Source organism: Hyalella azteca, unplaced genomic scaffold (genome assembly GCF_000764305.2).
Source record: "Hyalella azteca isolate HAZT.00-mixed unplaced genomic scaffold, Hazt_2.0.2 contig9014, whole genome shotgun sequence".
NCBI classification, from domain to species: domain Eukaryota; kingdom Metazoa; phylum Arthropoda; class Malacostraca; order Amphipoda; family Hyalellidae; genus Hyalella; species Hyalella azteca.
This window is the reverse complement of record NW_025939095.1, coordinates 86,220-108,347: the sequence shown is the minus strand read 5'-3', so window position 1 is coordinate 108,347 and position 22,128 is coordinate 86,220. Positions and strand designations below refer to the sequence as shown.

Genomic DNA, 22,128 nt, shown 5'->3' with positions numbered 1-22,128 from the left:
TGAAAACAGACCCAATCGAGCGCAAATAAAAGTGCGTTATTGAATAGAGAAACAGATAAGCAAATGCGTTATAAATATTCCTGACACAAATGAGAAATGATCGGAATGAAAAACGTACAGAATATTCCGTTCCTCTTTATAAAATCACGACATGACCGTGAACTCGAGATTAAATCTGACATAAATTGAGCACGGAATATGGAGCACGTTACTCTAAGGATCGACTACAAGCGGTGAAACGCCTTGAATATTAGCTGTGCAAAAATGCGATTAGCAAATTGTTCCACTATTTTTTGTTCGGCCGCACACTGAGTGTCTTAAATTGTTTATGTACGGGACTGCTGGATAAGCAAGTCAAGACGACATAGACGACGATGATTAATTCCTCAAACAACAATTCTTGCCATACATTACGTACTCATGATAAAATGGGCAAATTTAAGTAAAGTTTTCTGGTTCCTCACACGGAGTATTGTTAATACAAACGTGAGTTGATAAAATATTATAGCTGCAGCAGAGAGATAGAGTTATAGAATCAGTTAATCTATAAAACTCAGCGACATCGTACGGGCGATGTGCAAAACCTATGGTGATAAACCATTGTGTGCACTGTGAACACAACTTGATTGTAAATTGAACACGGTTGTGGCACATATCATTAGAGACAAAATCCCACGTTACTCATACGCAAAGGCAAAACGACGCAGCAATCCTGCGTCACACCAAGACTATTAACTCGAAGGTATAATATACCTCATTTTGGCAGCTGAGTTCGTCCCCCAACTAATAGTTTGACCTCGGCGGTTCGCACGTTAGGTGTCAAGGCCGGGCAACGGATGACTGACATCATCGACAATTACAATGAACCGTGCGCATCACATCTTAGGCTGTATAACTACATCGACGATGACTCCGTACATAATGCAACGCTTTCTTGTACATTTAATGAAATAGCGAGCTTGAACATGATGTTTAGTCAGTATTTCGTAACCAATTCAGCGAAGCCTGAGTGTGGTCATTCATAATCTCAAGTCACGATTACGAAACAAGTATTTTACTTAGCTGCAGACCGTGGTTCAGCAGCTGCCAATAAATTTTTCATAGTAGTCTCAGCAATGAATAAATTTTGAATCCTTACCTAGCGAATGAAGCGAAAAACTGTCTTGAAACTAACGAGTTCTTCAACTTTAGTATAAAAAATTACAATGAATGATATAATAGCCGTCGAGTCAAGCATATATTGCAATTTAAAATATATATAGAAATATGAAGCAAGTATTCTCACGGGAAAGGTTCTACGCCAGCCTTCGATTTTGGACGATAAAAATTTTTAACTGTGTAAATTTTCAAGTAAATTTGTATATCATCAAAACTATAACTACTCACATACCGTACGGGTTTGAAATAAGCCAACAGTTGCGAAGCACACATTTAATTTGGACTAAATTGAAGCGCCACATTTTTTCGCGGTAAGCTAAGAGCTCACCGAACATGACAATCATATAACGTAACTCACGACATGAGCCAAGAAAACTACGATGACTGCTTCACGTGACAACTTATGCCGGCTGCAGTGGGAGTGGACACGCCGAGTGCTCGCATGCGAACGCCAGACTCTTGCGCGTCATGTAGTTGTCAACTGACAAATATTGGGTACAGCACGAGCCAACACTCATAACGTCACTGTGTTCTAACGAATAATCTAAACCGTGTGATAATATTCGACTTTACATTTGAATAATTTCTAACCATTCTTTCTGTGATTTTAGCCTCACATTGCACCAATAAGAAGTAAGACGAGGGGCGGTTGACAGCTATTCTTCTGTAGTCATGTACCAACAACGTCACTTGGAACTGTCACGTAAAATGGCCATTAATCAACACCGGTGGACGTCAGTTGGAGAGAGGTAGTAGCTCCAAATATTACGTAATTACGTGTGCGGCAAAGAAGATTTCAATTGAAAGCTTTCACCCTAATGGGCTTTATAAGGCGCACTAACACCGGCAAAATTATCATTTCAAACCTTCCATCATCATTTTCATGCACTTCTTCCAGATTTGAAACTTCATGCCGAAATCTGAACATTTTTCGGCACACGATAAGGGCAGTAAGGCTTATTATCGATGAAACGCATTACCTAAAGCGTCAAAGCATTGTTGAAAGGTTAGTTAATGCATCAGAAAAAAAATCGATTGCAAAGCTCATGCCTATGGCGTCAAATAATAAATTGTGGGTGGCAGAGCGCAACGACACCTGCCTTGCACAAGAGGAACGACAGCTGTTGGGCAGCAAATTTTTCGCAACAAAAAACTCCACTAAATAAGGAAGCTGTTTGAGTGAAGGCATGACAGCACCCGCATCAGAATAACTGGAGACGAACCGCCAGTGAGGGCCATACGTCAGAACCCTACGGGTGGTTAAAAGACTGTCTTTGTAAGAAGAGTAATGTGATACCGCGGGTAAACCTTGCAATATTTCCCCGCACTCGTCGAACGCAATACAGAGGAGATGTTGTTGCGCACGTTTGAAACTGAAAAAAGTGGATACAATCAAATTCAAATCAAATGTATGTGAGAAATAATCCTGATACAAAATCGAGTGTGTTGTATTTAGTAGGGAATCAAGGAATCAGTTATCAGCCCGATTCGGTTTGGCAAATTCTTTATAGGATCATAAAGTAAAGCATCTAAGCATCTAAAGGCATCTAAGTAAAGCATCTAAGCCTGTGGCTTAGTTGAGATTATTTGGCCAAAAAATTACACAATTTCATTCAAGTGCATTTTTCACAGCCGGAACTATAAATAATATCCATGTTTCAAGTTACTCTCTGACTTCAACAGCATTCATAATATATCAAGTGTAAGTATATCACGAGCTCGTACAAAATGACTTTCTAATCTTACAGCGTCATAAGTAAGAACAACCGCAAAGTGTTGCAAGTTTCATTGGGAATGCCTCATCAAGTTAGCTAACTAGTCGTTTATCTGTAGGGTAGTTGACAAATTTTTGCAATGAATATTTTCTAAAATGAAAAAAAAAACGCAAAAAATTCTCACAATTGGACAATACCAATAAAGTTTTCGATATCACACAAAATTACGTGATAAATTTCCTCATCTTGAGTTATGCCAGCACATCAGAGGGTGATGAGAAGAGGCAAGTCAGCTTGAGCAAGCCAGTACACAGGATATGGCGCAGTACTGCGGGAAATGTGGAGGTGTTGGAGCCGTGAGAGGCGCCGAGAGAGCCGTTATATGAGCGCGATAAGCTCCTCAGCAGCGTTATGGCAGCACGCAATCGACCTTCATTGACTCTACATTGCAAACTGAAGGAAACATTCTTGCAGCAGCAAACTATTATTAATGAAGATCAAAGCTCTTTTAAAAGCTGCACGAGCTCGCAACCGGCCTTCATATACTCAATATTGAAAACTTATGGAAAACTTCTCGCAGCACAAACTATGATATATGAAGCCCGCAGCTTTTGAAAAGCTGCATTGCAAATTGAAATTGTTAAGTATAGATACAAAAAATACAATTTAAACTACTTACTTAAGTTGGTTCAATAATATTTCAGTTGAAGTCAAAAAATCATATCAGTTCACGTATCGACAACCTAAAATAGAACGGCCTCGCACAAATCTAAAAACAGCCCCTGAGCTCACTTAGCGCAATAATTTACAATTACAATAAATTGTAGTGCGTCAACACATTTTCGCCTGTCCAAAATTATAAACCTCCAAAACGTCCGCAGCATCGAGTCCGTGAACCGTTAAGTATACAAGTAACATCAAGATGAAAATGAACTACTTGAATCTCCTTGCTGCTCGAAATAGCAGTGAAGAGACATGCATCATAACGCTAGACAGAGCTCGGATCTCAGTGTAGTGAAGTGCTAAGCACGCGGTCAGATACAGATCTCTGGCAGCTGTCTTGGCATGAGTGCAGTTGAGGCAGTTTTGTCTATAGCCAAAGCTCCTAAGCTTGGGTATCGACTCAGTTATTGTTATTTGTTGTGCTTGTCCTCTATTATGGAAACTTGAGAGCAATTAAACATGAATATCAAAATCAAATGCTCAGCAAATTGTTGAAGCCAAATCGTGTCGAAGCTGAAAATAAATGCTAATTAATTCCAGAACAGTTACGGCCAATTTTTGGCGTTTATTTGAAAAATTGACAAGTTAAATAAATCAATGAAATTTTTTCCACTCATCAAGTTTGTGACAAAAAAAATTCCAGTTTTGCGCCATAAACCGTGTGGATAAACATCTCAACCAACAGTAAAAATCGGTGCATTTCTCAGTAGAATATGAATTCCTTCTTAAATATGTCGACCATTAAAATAGCTGTCAAACTCGCTATGGAAAAGTAAGCAGTCGTTGTTTGGTATCATGAATACCCCCAGCCTTAGCCTGGAGTGGAACAATAAACGGCACTAACGAGGCCGGCAAAGTAAGCACAGCAGCGGCCATTACGTTGCACCGAGCCATGGTGGAGATTGCAACATAACCAGGCTAAGATTCAGCCATGTCTCTTGAACAAAGATGGAAACTACCGCATCAATGACAAGAAAGTTGCCGGCAGTATCTCCAAGAATAGAAATATGAAGGCGGTAGCTCTCTGAATAGATATCACCAACAGGTTTTACATTTAATAGCGAAACATACTTGAGTCGGCAAACAGATGACTCAATGAAAGGTAATTTAAGGTATTCATTCATGTAGGTCTAGAGCAGAAATTGAAAAAAAGGCAGACACGATGACAATAAACTCAAATCATACGAGCTGCTCCGGATGAGCGCAGTGCCCTTCACTTGATATGAATGGGGCAGAAATCTTAACACGAGTATGAATTTCTCTCTATAACTCGGCATGGATATATCCATACGGTTAAAGGTGGTGTCTATAAGAAATAAGAAAAATGCAGCAGGTGTGTGTGTCACTTGAACTCAGTGAATTAGATTTTTGTCGTGAACCCCGAAGCGGTAAATCGCTAAAGAAATGGGAACTCTAGCTAACTATTTATATAATTTAAAATAATGCACTGGATGTCGACTAGCGTGCACGGTTCCCAAAAAATATAACTCGGTACTACTCACTGCAGTGAGTGACAGAGAGCGCATTTTCTCGTCGACGAAAACGAGAAGTCACGGACAGGACAGACAGACAGACGGACGGACGAACATGGCGAGCACAATATGGCATTTTTTCCATAAATGAGACAGAGAAAATGCACTAAAAATGGACACAGATCACATTTCTACAAGCCTTTGTCTGAAGATACTGCAACACAGCTAAAGAGTTGCCGAAAATATTTGTTTGTTGCTCGATCGGTGGATTATTGAGAGACTAGAAACTACATGCATCACAATGAAATATAATCCGAGGCAAGAAATCGTGCAATCTTCCAACACTCGTACTAAAAGCGCACTAAAAAATTTATAAACGATAACATCGAATACAAAGAGAGTTCGTTGCATAAAACCGCAAATTCGTCCAGGAAGTACGCGTAGATAGGTCAACTTGAAGAAATAAAGCTACTACGTATGGCAATAATTTTGCATGGCATTTTGCAGAAGTTTATATGAAAAATTTGAGACAGAATAGTAATAATATTTTGTTAGGCAACAGAAACTATGGCTCTGCAGAGGAACACGTACAGTGCGTAGCTAGAGAGTAGCAGCTACTACAAGAGATGATAATCAAGCTATAGCACAGAGGAGAGTCCCAAGACGGTATTGCGAAACCGTTGGCTCATATCTCCGGACATATGAAGACTTGAACTCCGCCGTCTGTCTAGTTCGTGGAACATGAAAGTGTAACACAGGCACAGCAAGAAAGAAATACTTCAGTTACTCACTTGACAACTAAGTTTTAAAATCTGGGAATGACTGCATCGTTTGCTATTCCTATTACTGCGCTATGCGACGTCAGACAATCCCACAGTAGCACATACAACTGTCTCAAGAAGAGAAAAACTACTTTCGCTGCGATTGTTGGCATAGAATTAATAGTGTTATGAAAAAAAAAACATAATTGTGCAAATTTTGAGAATATGGATTCTACTTTAAAAGAAGTAAGTGTTACATTCACGAGAGATCAGCTGGATATTTTTTGTCAATTTACAAATTCACAAGAAAAAAACCTAGAAGATGCACACTAAGAAATAAAACGCTTTCATTTTATTTCATGAGATGCGTCTGACTATAGTTGTAAATCAATCCTCAATTTAGAATAGAAATCATCGTGTGCTGTGAAATTTTGAAGAATAGGCATAGTGCACTATACGTATATATACTCAAAACATATCAAGCCTTTTCTAACCATAATAAAATCGTAGTTCAGCAGATAACAAAACCCGAGTTTTCAAAAGCATTATAAACGGATGTATAATAGGAGGAAAAATTAAGCGCACTTTCTGAAAAGTCTACCCGAAATGTGTGAAGTCGTAAACAAGATTTTATGAAGAACATTATGTGCCAGGATAATTTTTGAGCCCGGGCCGTGCGAGGTGAGGCTCCTGCGGCAAGCAGGAGTAGGATGGCAACTCGGCAGCCTGGATGACTGCTGGACGCGGCTGGCTGCGACCCAACAATCAATACACTCACAGCACCCTCCCCTGCACCCTGGTGTCTGGGGCTCTCCTCACCCTCTTCCTCACACTCATCCTCGATACTCAAGACATTCAGGATGCACACTAACATTCACCACTTGCATCATCTCGCCCTGCACACTCACCACTTGCATCATCTCGCCCTGCACACTCACCACTTGCATCATCTCGCCCTGCACACTCACCACTTGCATCATCTCGCCCAAAGTTCGAGTGCCAGGCTCTACTCAAACAGACGCACGGAGCACCTCGTTCTAAAAATTACGGATCAAATTCGCCCTCGTTCTCGGAAAATTACGGATCTCTGAAGTGTCCCGCCTTCAAACACAAGATGTCGCTCCTTGTATCTACAAAATACTTTCAGGCCACTAGCACTGCATTATCACTCTATGTCAACGTACGCAACCAATTTACGGTGATTGCTGTATAATGACTTGAGAGCTCGAGGGGATTCATTTAACTAAGGTATAACTAAAGGTGGTGCATTTATACGAAACAATATTTATGTGAAATAAAATTGTTGCTCAACCGTGTTCAAATGATTCTTTTTATAGTAAAAACATGCGCACCGACACTTGAACAGCAACAACAGACCTAATAATGTATCATAGTATTTAAAAAGTATTTAAATTGAGCTCTAAATCAATTCATCGCACTTAAATTGAGATATATAAATCACCCATTGTGAAAGATTCACGTACATTCATTTCTGAACAGAATTCGACAGCAATGCTCTGAAAAATAACGTATTCTACAGCGATTTCTAACTTCAGCACGTAAATTACAGCTTCCTGTCTTGACACAGAAAAAACAACGATCCTTGCTCTCTTTGAACGACTTAATGCAGGCCTGAGAATGTTGGCACTCTCCTCCCCCAATAACAACAAAGTGGTTGCCAACAACACGCTAGGATAAAAGCATGCGCTCAACATCACGATTGATGAGCAGCAGTTGAAATGTCGAGAAGCTTCTGAGTAAATTAATTGAGGAATGCAACACTTGACATAGAATAAAAAAGAAATGCAGTCAATGAAAAAACCTCTGCCTCAACTTGATGGACTTATTACCGTGCTGAACTAAATGAACTCGCCGTCTAGGTTTCATTTTCACTTTATTGTACACCAAAAAATGAGCTGCTAGACAAATAAGTAATCTTGAGCATTCATTAATTTGCAAATTTAATCATGAATACCAAGCTTCGTATAACCACCAGACGCCAAAATAATTTAAATAATCTTACAAATAGTTAGTTTTAGATATCTATCGCCTACTTATACTTCAACCGCTCAGACATTTAACAACCTCAACACGTCTTACGGGCACAAGAAACTGAACATGAACACTTGAGGGTCGTAGGGAATGAGTGACCCACGCGAGACCGATAGGGTGCTAACAGAAAATCAATTTGATGAGTCGACTAGGAACACTTTCGGCGCTTGATCGATAAGCTCGCACACACACCCTTAATGTCGTCATGAAGAAAATTATAGATTTTACAGCTCTGCCTAGTAAAGAGATATATTTGAGATGCTAACACAGAAGCTACCATCAAGAAACAGTCAATCACATGGCGAAACTAAAAATTGCCGATAAAGGCAGAGTGCCGTCGTGGAGGTGTCAAATTTGATAAGGTAGAAAACATGTAATTATAAGTGAAGACAGTATAGCACTGAGCTATAATTCGAGGCTATATCAAAAAGAAAAACGAACTAATTTAACTCGTACAATACTTTTCAATTGCAACTATGAATAAAGTGAAGATACGACTAAAATTTCGAAACAATTCTAAACATGAACTCCGGTAACAATGAAACAAGTCTTGGTTCAAATTTCAAACACGAACAAGAAAATCAGATCATATATCACTGAGTACTACGGTATATGCCTTTTAATACTCTACAGCTGCGCAATTAAAATTATTTTTTAACAAATTTCTTTCGAAGTATTTATGAAATCGAAAATGAAGCCAGATTTTTCAACACTACAACATGAAAACTAATCTGATCTAAACACTAATCTGAAAATCACAACCACACGCAGCAGTTGAACCAAATGCTGAATAAAGAACGCGGCCACTTTACCAAAGAGAATGTCGACAAATTATACAAAGAAACGGCTAACTGTTATAATAACCGGCCCATGGCACGTCGTGCATACAAGCAGCAATCACAAGGAATGACGGTCTTTCCTCTATCAAGTCAATCCACGTGCAGAGCTTTAAAATTGCGTTCATTGAAAGCCGAATAGATTACCAACGCTGACAGCCAGCACCGAGAATAGCTATCTTGGGAGTTAAAGTAAACACAGATGACCAAGAAATGACTCAGTCAAGAGGTCCTGTATCTAACGAACAAACAGTGAAGTCCACGTCTTCTCTCTTCAACAATGCTTGAATTTTTGAAGGCACAACCAATCAGCTTTCAAGAAGTAGAGATTTCACCGGAAGCTCATGATCGATTATAATACTAGTAATTCTCATTTTTATACAGAGAAAACAGATGCATATAATGTGACAAGGAATGATGATCAGCCACAAGAGTTGGTGAAGCAGGCATGCAGGTAGAGAGGGTGTCGGCCGGTGTCGGTGAGGCGTGTGGTGGTGATGACGAGTCGGGGAAACCAAGGACAGCAGTGCGTTAGCCTCCCGCGCTCGAAGCAACAAATAAGCAGCTATATAAGCGTCAGGGAAAAAAAACTTGCGCAAGCAACCGCAAGCAATGAAGAGAAGATTTGAAAGAGAGGCACGCAGAACTACGGAAATGGGCCTAGAAGAGAAGGAGCTCGTTCAACAAATTCGAGTGCACAAGCGTAGCGTGTCGTGATCAAAGGTCATGAATGATCGATGCGTGCAAGCAGCAACAACATCGCAGCAAGAGGAAGCAGGTGGCATCATCAACATCGCTCAAGTTTACAAAACGAACTTCTCAAGGACCTTGATTCACATCAACGAATTAAAGAAATAACTGAACACTAATATAGTCACACGACTTGTCAGCTCACAAGTAGTAACGTTAGATTCGTTTATAATTACTAACTTCTCACGGCCACCCCCCAAAAAATAATACAGTTTCTTACGACCAATGTTCCAAAATACTAATTTGATCCATGACAAGGCCTTCATATTGCCACCTGGGAGATGAGTTAAAAAATTACGAATAGCAGACAGCGAATGCGTTCGCTTATCGCCTGTAGAGGAGATTAGAAGAAAGCACAAGCACGTCCGGTCGCCAGACGTCGTCGCCGTCTGCTAGACAGGTTTCCTGTCTCCGGAAACTAGTCTTACCGAGTAAAACAGCCTGGACGACCGCAGACTTATCAGACGAATAAGTTTAATCCTAGTTAAATATTCTCTAATGCCTGACATCAACATCTAACATTTTGGAACGAGCATCATTGCAAATTAGATACAAATGTACAGCAGCAGAGGAAGAAACAGTTCGGCGTAAAGACCCTGCTAGCAGCGGTTCGGACAAGCACGCATTTAGGTACTAATATCGGAGGCAGTGATTACATCGGAGGTAACAGTGGACACAAAGCTGCGTAAGGTACAGGAGGCAGTGACAGCAGCCCAATGGGCCCAGTGTTCCGAGACCTTGAGAACCTCACAAGGATCCATCGAACATCTCGAGGGCACGTCAAATATCTCATATCGTTCCTCGTGTACGTATTTTCGCAATTTTCATCAGTAAAATATGCAAACAAAATCACACGGAATACAGACGAAATAACATTGGATAAAGGATGAACAATTAACGTCTGCAGAACGATGGCTAATACGCAAAAATATTAGAATGATTGAGCCAGCGTCAGGCATAAAATTCAGATGGATCGTACCGCACACGGAATCCACACGACGGTGCACAAGAATAACCCGTGAATTTTCTCCTCGGCGATACTACAGACTGAGGAGTAGATCATAGGAGAAAAAATACACGAAACTCGATACTGTTGAGCGAGCCCCACTCGACTAGTATTTCGATCCTTTCGGACACGAGACTTGATTAGGTTTTGTAACACTAGAAGGGATTTATGAAACAGCATGGAGAGAACCACTAAACTTTGCACCGTTGAAAGTATTCGATTGAAATTCTCAAATTATCAACGATTTATACTTTTTTACCAGCATAATAGGAAAGTTATTAGATGAAATAGAAAGAGCCATTACACGAAATAATCTTGCCCGTAAACCAATAGATCCTGACAAAAATTCTGTTAAGAAGTCCTAGGAATATAGCAACAGCAGTCGTTACTTCACTAAGGGAGCATGGAGGACACCTCACCTCTTAACTTAGCAACACAAAAAAGGCCCTTCGGATCAGGTAAAAGCCTCAGACGAGGACGCGAAGAATGTTCTTGAAACAGCATCACGGTACCGGAGTACGGACGTGACAGGCTGGTTCTAGTAACGCACTTCGCTAGCAAAATATTGTGGTTACGTTTATGGGTCTTTCTTACAAGCAGACTAGAACTGTTGACGCTCTGCCAACCAAGCGTAAATAATTCATTCAGAGAGAATAGAATTCAACCGAGCAATTATCAGCTAGTTAAAAAGATTACGCTTATGTATATTGTTCCTATTCCCAACGAAAATAATCCAAGTGACAAGCGTTCTCAAGACATTTACAGAGAAATTACATAAAAGGCAATCAATGAGATGTTACAATTAAGTAGAGAGATATCTAATAGTGATTGGAACATAAGCGTGTTGTTGAGCAGACACAGAGCATATAGGCAGTTCCACGTACTCGCTTCTCAGCCCAAGTCCGAGAACTGACAGAGTGAGGCAGCAGCGGAGGTACTCGGAATTTCTCAAATAACAACTCTCCGGGTAATATGAAAGAGAAACTCAAGTCACATAACAATTCTCTCGAGAAAATGAAAAAAAGGAGATAATAACCCGTGTAGGTTTACATGGATACAAGGTAACGCAAGGATTCCCACCTACAATAATAGCTTGACCTGGCGAGCTGAGAGGAAGGGCGTTCATCTCATAAACAATGCCTCGAGAAACGCGAACGCACATAGATACTCATACGAGCCAAGAAACTTGTCATAAGACCCTCCTGAAGGGTAGAAAGATGCTAAAAAGTTAATTGAAAAAAAAATATTCGCCAAATTTCTTTAGTAACGCACGCATTCGGTTGTTATTGACTTGTAATATTCGATCGGTGTTAACTTCAAGCAATGTCACAGATCTTAGTGGAGTAAAAAGTCGAGTAAAATCTTAGTAAGTCGAGAATTTGACAGATCAAAACTGAGAAATAAAAAATTATCACAAAACATCTGAAATGATCGCTAAAAAAAGAAGCGGTGCCGTTCCGGTAAAAGTTGAAGATGATTTGAACGAGAATTGGATTCGAGAGTTTCACATGATTTGATTTTAGAATATTTTCATTCTGGCCCAAATGTAACTAAAGAAATAAGCACATCTCAGCAAATTTCGATTATCTCAAATAATAGAAACCACATGAGTTAACAGCCGACGCTCGAAGTCAATTCACGACCTTGAGCAACACGTTTGCAGCCATTTACAGCCAGCTAAAAAATATGTTTACAAAATAGCTGAGGATGTGCAATAGCGGCGGAAATATTCACATGAACACATAAAAGCAAACAAATAAAAACTAATTGAGCCAAAACGTCACTAGGATGAAGTCTAACACGACACTGACTCCATATAATTTTTGAAGTTATTGTACACGAGGCGAGAAATTAAAAAAAAAAACACGAAAATTGTCCTATGTCGTAAGATGAGTAGTACTAACTATAGTACTACCATGAGTAGTACTAACTATAGTACTATAGTTCTAACTCTAGAAGAACAAGTAACGGTTCACGGCAGCAGATGTGCAGGCCAGGCATGACGGATCACACCTCGTCACCCGAACCCTGCTAGCAAGTGCCACCACACTTGCTACATCAGTCACATGTGGAGCTCTCCATGCAGAAACCAATCATGAAAATCTGAATGATAGGCGTTTTAACCTTCAGATGAGACATGCAAATTGTAAATGCAAATAACAATCCCCAAAAACAAATTCAGCTAATTTCAATTAAAAATTGGCATAACGAGCAGAGCAATAAGTCGTTGAAATCATTATTTCCCAGTAAGATTGAAATGCGAGGCGGCTTGAAGTCTATTTGCTTAGATCGTACGGAATGGGTCTAAACTTGATAACGACAACACAGGGGCGCAATTTTTCTAACCAACTTGAAGTGAAAGAAATGTGAAATAAATAAAAAAAAACCTTTTAGGAAGACAATACGAAGATAACCAACCGAATACCTCTATTATGTCGCGTAAATAACGACGAAAAAAATTGTAAAGCTAGTTACTGAAGATTAAGCATCGAATTTTTGTCACCGAAGACAGGAAAGACAAAAATTTGTTAATATTCATGGCCTCTTCAAGTCAGATATACGTAACCTGAAACAGAGAACAAACGGAAATAAATTCCTGGATATATGAACAAACTAACGAAACAGATCAAATTAAATGCAAAATTTAATTGGTAGCTACAGTACACACAATTCACAAAGAACTATCAGAAAATTTTTCGAGGAATCAATCGGTGGTAATTTGTTAAGGCATGAGTGAGCCAGCCGAGTTAGAAGAAGGCAGCATGCACACATGCAGAACGCGTGGTCAATACAAGTTGTACTTGGTGCTATCAACAACGGCAAGTTCCCTTGATACGGCGATAAGGGCGAAAGGCCAAATATCAGAGAGCTCTTTGGAGTAGAGTGTATATCTGCCTAGCAAAAGACGTCGATGGCGATATTGCCTCATCTAGATGAGAATGACGGAATCTTTGTGTGAAACAAAATTTGCGTTCACGATAGTACGAGTATAAGAATAAAGTTCCAAGGTCATTAGGCTTGGCGAGCAGAAATTTAGACTCAGAGATGCATCAAGGCCAAGCGAGATCAGGGACAGATCCAAGGCTACAGAATCGTTAATGCGGTAGTCATTGTTGCTAAAAACAGAGCAAGAATGTGATAGATGAAGAAAATCAAGGAAACAGATTAAGCTGCAATAATCTCGTAAATGATAAGGAAACATGCCGAATGAAGAAGTAAAAACAACACGATGATATATAAAAAACAACGGCCTAAGTGTTGATTGTAATAAAATGAGAGTGCTCGAATATTATCTACAGAGACATGAAATAAATTTGTAAGAAATCCAACTCAATAGTTAGATAATTATGCCAAGGCCGAAAATCAAGTAGGAGAAAAGTGTATTATCGGACAGCTGTCACTGAAATTAGTGGTGGTAAGCCGACGTCGCAGCTATTATGAGAGTAGCAACAGAACAAATAGGAGTATACAGTGGGTACGAGCAGAGCTTTATGTATACATAGAATTATAGCAGCCCATACATCAAGATGAGCGGATGAAAAAAACAAGGTCGGAGAGGGGCGCCTTGAAGTCCGCTGTGTTGTAACATCAAGCAAATAGAGTCATGTAGCTAAAACGGTTAAAAATTGGCTTCCTTGACGATGATATTGAGAATATATTTGCCTCTACAAGCTATTCAGCTCGAAGACAAATTATTACAGTTATTTAAATGCGGTATGGTTATGTTGAATGCATCCAACTTTAAACCACATTAAACTGTGCACCTAAATATGAGAATTCGGTTAGCATCATATAAGATGATTGCTTGCAAGAGATCATAAAAAATTTACACATTCAAGTCATTAAAATGAAGATGACTCAATTCAAGTATTTTCGTACAAGTGAGGTTAAAATAGATACTCCAAGAAAAAAAGTTGAGTACGACCATCGCCCCAATTTCTCAATTCTATCTGAAGAAAAATTTCCGAGAAGTTTCTCCAAATAAAGTTAATGTTGTCACGTACAAACTGAGACAAAAAATTGCCACAATAATTGAGGTGTGTAACAATGGCATAAAAGCGTCACTTGAACTATAACATTCAGACGAGACGTCTGCGGGAATAAAATGGGTGTGTTCAAGAGGTTCTCCTTCGTTCGTGGCCGGCGAGTGCTCCAAGAATTTCATTGCATCAATAAAATAAACATAGCTGGTAAATAGGATCAAGGACCGTTCGCGAGGGATGATGAGCGAAGGTTACCCCAGCACTGAGCGCCGATAAACATCTGGCCTCTCTGCACCAAGCAAGATTAAATATTGCCATGTAATTAATAAATCGTCTGGAGTGAGCCATCGATCGCAATTGAAGATAAAAAAACGCGCTTATCAAATTAACATTCATCACGAGTTAGCCCTGAAATCTCAATGGTAGATACCGAGGATACTTTTCAGGGAAACAAATCAACGCAGGCTTTGATAACTCTGTACAAAAACCGCGGCATGAAACAGTAAAAATCACAATCTTCAAACGTCCCTAATAATAGAATTCATGCTGATAAATGCGGGACATTGCTTGAATACCTAACGAAAACATCAAAAACTATTTTTAGATTATCTACACAAAGTAGAGCTGGCTGAATGGCGGAGCAAAACAGACAGCATGGCTCTATCGCATTGACGTGCCTGTGACAGTATGACGACACCTTTTAAGAGAGAGAGAGGCTATGCGACAAGGCGTCGGTAATTGGGCATCATCCACGGAAACAGATAAGACTGACATATAAGGATTATGCAGGTAAAATAAGGGGGAAATCTTCCTATCCTCCAGTATTCAATTCCTTCCAAATATTCGAAGTTTTTACTTGAGGAACGAGTAACAGAGAACATTATTGCCAGCTAAAGAACAAAACTCCTCGTAAATAAGTAATGAAACTGAATGAACTAAGTTCCACAATTGGATTATTGACTATTGACCTATTATCAGACTGTCATTCATAACACATAAGAAAAGGTTAATATTTGAATTCAAGAAATGGCCGTAAATACGCAATAAATCTTCATTTGAAATGATTGGAAGCAACAAACTTAGCTTAAACTTAAAAAAATAACGACAAGCTGCAACATTTAGGCTATTCTAAACATCCAAGTCGCCACTTATTTTCACAAAGTTTTACTCCCAAGATGACCTGACCACTAGCATATTTTAAAAGTCGACCTATTTCTACTTATCCTCCGAAGCCCCCAGCACTTGACATGCAGCCATGCCGGCATCAAGTAACCTTATCAGCAGGACGAGGAAACTCGACCAAGCTTCCGATAGAGGCAGAACGTTGTGGTATCCCATGTCAGCCATAGTTAACATGGCAGACAAAATACTTTTGCTCGAGACAGTAACAGTATTCTAGCAGCAAAAATTACCAGTTCACAGCACAAAATGACGCTAGAGTCAATACAAAATAATAGTAATAATAATAAAAATTTCACGCGATAAACACTAGGTGAAAGTAATAAAAACGACTTCTATGACGTAATTTGCGTAGCGGGAATACGAATCACAAAGTATGTAAAAATTGCAAACTAGATTCATCCCACGAAATAAAATATAACGTTACTCAAACTATGCTCTTGAACATGCTTGAACACGATAGGGATTAGCTGACCGACAAATCACTTTGTGCTTACTGGCAGATACGAAAACACAACTGGAAGAATAAAGGAAATCTATCTATCTGCATGACCATGTCTTCTGAAATCTATCTGCATGACCATGTCACAACTATTTCAGAAGTAATGTGACGGGTCTAAACAAAGCAAAATAGAGAGCACGCGTGAAGTGGCGAGACACGTCGCAGGTTGAAGTAACCGGTCTGCGGGATTAGCCACGGCACAAGCACAGGATCTTCCTCTTTTTCTATCTCTTCCCCCTTCACCTCCCTTCATTGAAGAGGGAGGAGACACCGGGAAGCTCGTTATGAATCGCACGCAAGCACTACAACCAGCTAAATACTAAGGCAATTTTCGAAGTTTCATCACGATGCCAGGATATTTCGACATTTTACTGTATCTTCCGACATTGTTTTTAAACTAATAACTGTAAATATAACCATCTAACAGTCGACGCAGAAGAGGATCAGGCTAAATTTACCTTACTAAGGTAAGTAAGGGGTGACAATGTAGCGAGGTAAGTTGTCTAGACAATGCGTTAACAGGTACATTAATGATACGAGATGGCGTCCGTAGTCATAATACTCGTCTTCCGAACGTAATATACACGTCCTTGAAACGATGCCACGTCACATTTTCATAATCCTAGTTACAAAATCATAATGTTCTGACACATTGAAATCAGATATAACGAAAAAATATATATGAACATCAATCCTCAATATTCACGGCTAAAAATTAAAAAAAAAACTTGAGAAATCGCGAAAAATTCAAGCGAGTGAACAAAAACTCGAGACGAAATATTGACCGCAGCGAGAAGGAAACGAATCAACGAAGGGACCGTGACCTTGGTAGCGGACAACCAGCACCAGCGCCACGACTGAGCTAACGTCCAACAGCGCTAACGTCGGCAAAAATATAAGAGGTAAAAACGACGAGAAGCCAAAAAAATTCCGCTCATTCAGGCATAATAAATATTCATTTTTTTCACAGAAAAATGTGTGATCCGCATTTTAATCAGCATAATATGTACTAGAGAAGCTCAAGTGAAACACTTCAACAAATCTTTCATATATTAGAGACTTCGAACGAACATTACACACAAGACACGAGGAACGAGGAGTGTGACGCCATCGTCCACGCACATTTACAGCACCGTACCAATAAGAGAGCACTCAAAAGGGCCTATAATAGAGACGCGCCAGCAAGGTTCGTTGGAGCGCAATGATGGAGCTTCTCGCGACGATATCGAACACGCGCGGCTGAGACGTCTAGAGGCACTCCACCCATGCCGTATCTATAGTGCTGATTCACTCGAGCTTCTCGGCCACATGAACTGCAAGCACGCGTCTCGAGGAGGGGGGCATGAAAGAGGCCTTCATCGACTTAGCGCGTTTTTATTTACTTAAATTACGAGAAATATGCCGGCTACAGTGCGAGAATGTTTCTATCGAATGGTGAGAAAATAATTTCATTTCAATTACTTGAGGGAAAAATTGCCTATTTGCGACTTCGTCAAGCAATAAGCTAAGAATTACAAGCTTGGTTTACACGTTTTTGCTGCGTATTGGATTGTGCCGATCATCATAAGTCTAGCAGATATTTTTCGACATTTGTGTTAAAACAATAACCGCAGCGACACTAGAACATACTGTACCTCTTTGAATGCAGTCATAAAAATACCAATTAAATCGAAACAACATTCTTTAAAGATACATGGGACTGCCCATCCCACAGGAACTGATTTGATAGAAGAGGGTTTAGGACGCCAAAACCAACTAAATTATCCATTCAACTTTCCAGCTCCTTGGCATCGCTGAGCTTAAAAACAGCACATGATACGCCCACGCCCGAGAGCCTGGAGGACTATCTGCCATCTTTGGCTGCCAGTCAATGCTGGGTACACAGGAACAAGAGGAGAGGGCACACCCAATAGCACCTCATTCAACAGCGCCTACTCAGCCAAGTGTCAACGCAACTACCCTAACTACACAGATAATGACAAATCACATCAAATTCGGCCGTAATATTCCATCGCTAACACATATCAATCACAGTTAGTGTATATATAACAGCTCGTGGGTGAGCGTTAGAACAAACTTCGTCTGATACTAATGCATATCAATGCGTTGTGCATAAACAAATTCAACTTTTCTAAAAAGATTCAAGATATCCACTTATTGGTCACCAAGAATTTCGAAACTAGGTCAGCTGTTTCACGCGAGAATATGAGTCAACTTCATATGAATCAATAAGCTCTAGCCATCCAGAGCAAAGCAATACTTAGCTCAATACTTACCAACTGATTTCTTGATCGTGCAGCTCCAATCAACTATCATGCTTAGGGCAGAGAATGAAATTTGCGTGGCTGAAGTGAGCAGGAACTAATTTGCATTAATCTAGCTTCAAGACCAGGAGGCATGGGTATGAAAAATAAACTTCCCAAGAATTTAAAAGTAAAAAAATAATTTTAATACGAAGTACGCCGAAGCAATTCCACACGGCTAAGTAATAAATGATGCAACGTATACTCGAATAGAGCCGTGAGAGGAGACCAGAGTTTCCGACACGCATCACGCAGCGAGTAATTGCTGCAGCAAATCCCTAGGCTCGTATGCCCTCCATGGCAGTGCGGCTATAAGCAGATTAGAGCTGCACTATAATTTACTACATGAAGCAGCCAACAACTCAGTGAGACAAACAGAGCGCCATCCGAGTCCGTTTCCAAATTCAAAGTGGCTCATTAGATTTGTAAGAAAATTAATACCTTTGAGTAGTACATATCAATCAACATCCTAAAAACCATTCACAAATTCTCAACAAATCATTTCCTTCATGTTCTAAAACATACAAAACGCAATTGAGAATTATGCTCAGTGAGTCTCGAGAATAAAGACATACATGAACATTGTTTCAGAAGCTCGATACAGAGTTTAACTGTGTGCCAGATTTTTCCTAAAACGATTCAAATCGAAAAACGTTTGCATTATCAGAGAGAAGATATCAGCAGCACACACTTGAGCAAGAGATATTATTTAGAGTGCACCTTTGCTTCAGAGCAAGGAACGTTTCGATCGATCCTGACTTAGTCGAGAAAACGTCACAAAGCCAATATCTGGCTGACTATACGCTTAAGCCGAGATGGTTAAAAAGCTCCCAAGGACGATTTCTCGACGACGATTGTTTGAGTCGCTCTCTGGCTCATGATAAACCACAACAAAGGCCCAAACAAAACTGGTCTGTAAGAAAAATTTCTTCCTATGGAAAGAAACAATGTTTTTTCACATGCTAAAACAATGGCGTTTTCCATGGCACCAATAAAACATATCACAAGTATCGTTCAAAACATTAGCCACGGGTCTCACTGAACCGCGACGTAGCGTTTACAACGCGCATCGAGATGCGTGAGTATGGCTATAGTTCGTGCTGATCACGCACCATAGACTTTACCACAGGCAGAACGCGCTCCGCACTAGTAAACGACGCTTCGATGTGAAAGTTAGTGCAGCTCTATAAGCATAGAATTACTCTCAGTTAGAGTGCGACCTTGGCTTTGTAGATGCAAATTTCATGTGCATAACAGCCATTTCAACTCTAGGTTATCTTTCATAGCAAGTAAAACACGAGAGTAAACACTCAAAAGAAGAGCAATAAGCGTTGCAAACACTAGCAAAATTCTTGTTAAGAAGCAGATCACTTGTCCAGAGGACGTCCGTGTGAAATAATGCATTAGCTGATATAAGTTCAGGTATAGACCAGTCCATAATGACAAATAAATATCAAAGACGCTGCCAAACCAAAAACGTGCCAGCATAAATATGATGTACTCATAAGTATTATAGGAAAGATAATTAAAGGTCCTATATACAAATTATCGGAATAAACCACGTGACACATTGTGTACCCTTTTCCTGAATAAAATAAAATATTAATGGAATTTAATAACACGGATACTAGAGATAAGAACTACCAGCGCGGTAGAGTAACCAAGAGACGAGGCACCCGCATAATGCAAAACTTTAGGAGGAGGGAGGTTTATCAGAAGAATGAAAAAATTGAGCACAGACGAAAGGCAGATGCTTCTCCCGTACGCAGGGACGTCCTGTGCATGTAGCACAATAAACATTGTCACGAGGTCCAATGGTGGAAAAAGTTATCATAAAACGGGTCCAATTTTGAAGAGTTAAATGGAAGAACTGGATTGAGCACAGTCTAATATTTAATATAAGAAATTGTTTATAAAATGGTTGCTAAGAAGCGTACTAAGAGTAACTCCCGCTTAGGATTCTTTGCCCCCCATCGGGATACAAGATACAAATCACGAACTAAGCATTTTTTTTCCATTGAGGAGTGCTGTCTCACAAAATGGAAGCTGTCATTGGTCGGAGAATTCCCTTCAACTCCTGGGTCATGTAAGGGCGTCCCAAGATGATATTCCAGCACTGACGTCAGTGACGTGTACATACCCTTTATAACTAATGAAGAGAATCGTGAGGAAAAATTGTATTTCTTTCCATTCGAGATGGCACACAAGGAGACGACGGAGAAACAAACCTGTCTTCATTTACAGGAAGTGAGAAGAACAACATCTATATACATCTCTGTTACTCATTGTTGAGGACTCAAGTGCTGAAGCCGTTTTCCCCCGCATTTATTTGTTCATGTAAATGCGACGTAACAATGTAATCTACTTATCAAGTAATGTTTACAAATTGCTCCCGTAAGGAATTGATTGCAATAGACTTTGTTCAAACACCCAGCTGCGAACAGCTTTCAGTGAAAATTCCCGCCTTGCACTTCAATATATTCGATGTTTTATAGTAATATTTTTATTCACCTCCAAAAGAAGTCACGATTAAGCTCGCTATTGATAAGAAAAAATATATGAGAACAGATAGGAATTTCCACATCGGTCACAGCCATTGCAAGATGAAATTGAGTAAACAACCAGCGAAGATGGGCACCATATGTAAAGAGGAAGAGGATCTCACGCAGAAGAGGATCTCACGCACAAGAGGATCTCACGCACAAGAGGATCTCACGCACAAGAGGATCTCACGCACAAGAGGATCTTCTCACGCAGAAGAGGATCTCACGCACAAGAGGATCTCACACAGAAGAGGATCTCACGCAGAAGAGGATCTCACGCAGAAGAGGATCTCACGCAGGAGGGAGGGTGGGCGATGAGTGCATGTAAGGATGAGCAGCAGCGGTGGTGGGGGCGCCGGCAGGTGCGAGGTCAGAGGTCACCAGGTTAGTGCCCTGGCTAAGCCCACGCTTCCTTCCTCCTACTCACTGCCACTTTACTCAGCTATGCTTAGATGTTACCTCCATAATATTTTATAATCAATAATATCGTTTACAACTTTTCAAATACTTTTAAATAAGAGTGCATGATGGAGTCCTGTTACCGTCAAGTGAGAAGCATTTGAATCACAATACTTTAATGCGAGCATTTTTAATATGGATTAGTGACTTTCACAACTGAACGGCCAGACTAGGTGCGAATACTTTGACACCCCAATCAAATAATTGGGGTGTCATTAATAATAATATAATTGGGGGGGGTATCAATTTTTTTTTGTAACGAGTTTAAGACAGACGCTTAGCATCGAAAAAAAGAGTTGCTTGAAGAGTTCGATATGAGTAAGTAATTGTTTGCATATGGCGATTAAACGTGGGGTGAACTTGTATCTAACTCACAGCCACCAAATATTTTGTATTTTTAGGTCTCACGCTTCATATTACTAATTGACATTAATAACGTGAATGCATCATTAACGAGCTAAAAAAGCAACTCGATCGGACATTCGACGTTGAGTAATAAAAGAATGGAGGACAACTGATAATGTCCTAAACGGTGAGAGTCGTGCATTGCACAAAAAATTTGGACGTTCAGGACATATTAATCAGAAGATCCGAGTTACACAAGCAGCCACATTGAGCTCATTGTGGAGCAAGTCGTTGCTCTCAAACGAAGGTGTAAACTTGGAACCTTGAAGCCGCCATACTTC

At 40.0% G+C, this 22,128-nt stretch overlaps 1 protein-coding gene across 1 annotated transcript in view; it reads right to left on the bottom strand.

Moving 5' to 3' along the window:
• LOC108670390 (maternal protein pumilio) overlaps positions 1 to 22,128 on the bottom strand; it is a 61,954-nt gene that overhangs the window by 32,161 nt on the left and 7,665 nt on the right. The window lies entirely within an intron of this gene.